Below are 1,784 nucleotides of genomic sequence, written 5' to 3' on the forward strand. Positions count from 1 at the left end.
GCTATATATAGCCCACAAATTTTATTTTATTTTTTTATTTTATTTTTGATTTCATTAAGTATATTGCAGTGCAATATCCATCCATCCATCCATCCATTTTCTGTACACGCTTCTTCCTTTTCAGGGTCGCGTGGGTCACTGGTGCCCATATCCAGCAGTCACAGTGCGAGGGGCAGGGTACACCCTGGACAGTATACTTAATGAAATCAAATTTACTATTGGAAAGGTAGCAGACAACCAAATGTTTTGGTGCATAACRTGATTCTGTTGAGAGGTCCTCTGGACAACCCGGACAATTTCCTAATATCGAACCCATCTTTTCGATGACTGGCATTATTTAATGTACTATTTGGATGGATTTTTCCAGAGCTCCAGGTGCAGTGACCWGTCAGAAATGCTGAAAACAGAAGAAAAACAGCTGAATAATAATAACAGTGTTGCTTTAATACGTCTACATTGGCATCCTAATGACTTTTAGACTAAATGAGACCATTTTTCTCTACCGATTGATGAGAAATTGTGTTCATTGWGGGTTGATGCCACAAACCCACACTTATCTGAAACTGAACTAAAGGTCACAGTGTTGAAGAGGAGATTGAAATAATTGTTGACCTTTAGGTGGAGCTTTAAATGTCAAATATCTGCTACACTGCTAGATTGTATTGATATGAACACAGGTGGTGTTGGCTTGAGATAWACTCATTATTTCACCTCTCTCCCTTGTCGTATCCTGCCGAGTTTTCTTTCTCATTATTTTCTCTAATAGACTGAGCCCTGTCAGAACGGAGACTTATCCAACATATAGGCTCTTTTTAATGTGTGTATGTGTGTGTGTGTGTGTGTGTGTGTAACATCAGCCACTTCTTCTGATGATGCCAGCCCATGTAAACAGAAGACAAATTGCCTGGTAATGGGTAATACTCGTGTCACTGCAGTTTGTCACATGGGAAAACAGAACTGCAYGTGCACTTCTCAGCGAAGTCAAAATCCCGTGGAAATTGAGGACCGGGTTGAAGACGGTGCGAGTGTAATGACAGGAGGGCAGTACGGCTCAGTGAACGGAGGTGGAAGTGGCCGCGATCGTCGCCTTGGCTCCCTGAATGTGCCCGCTGGTTGCGTAAGCCGTCTGGGATTTAGTCAGCTGTGGGCCCTGGTTGCTGCCCTGTTTTCACACAGCCTTAAACCTGGTGGCACACAGTGTCAGTGCTGAGCTCGGAGGACAGAGGAGGCGGGAGGGAGGATTTGTAATCAGCTGAAAGGAACATGATGTATTTTGTGTCGGTTTCCAGGACGCAGAATGTTAAAGCCTGTGGGAGTAAACAGTCCCCAGGAACGGATTTAAAGTCACAAGCAGAAAATGTAATTTAGTAAACAGTAAGGACACACGGCTGCAAGTCTATATGGCTGAAAATGAAAAGAATTACAGTACTGGGGCTCGTTACTGTAAAATCTCGAACATAACACATATCCTACAGACACATGAAGTACAAGAAACTAAAATTTCAATATTAACACACCATCAATGTCTGACCTCTCTTATAGGCTACCAAATACAGCAGAAAAAATATCATGACTTGTATGTTCAGGCTTTTAGGTAGGTTTTTGGAAAAAGGTTTCGACACTTTAAGTCAGCTCCTCTCATTTATGAATCTAAAACGGAAAAAAGTTACAGAAGAACAGGAGATTGTTACAACAACTGCAGCAGCTACTGAATGAATTTGGTCACCTCCACCGCCGCTTACAAATAGGGCTGCCACAAACGATTATTTATTCGATTAGTCGAC

Source organism: Austrofundulus limnaeus, unplaced genomic scaffold, assembly GCF_001266775.1.
Source record: "Austrofundulus limnaeus strain Quisiro unplaced genomic scaffold, Austrofundulus_limnaeus-1.0 Scaffold5, whole genome shotgun sequence".
NCBI classification, from domain to species: domain Eukaryota; kingdom Metazoa; phylum Chordata; class Actinopteri; order Cyprinodontiformes; family Rivulidae; genus Austrofundulus; species Austrofundulus limnaeus.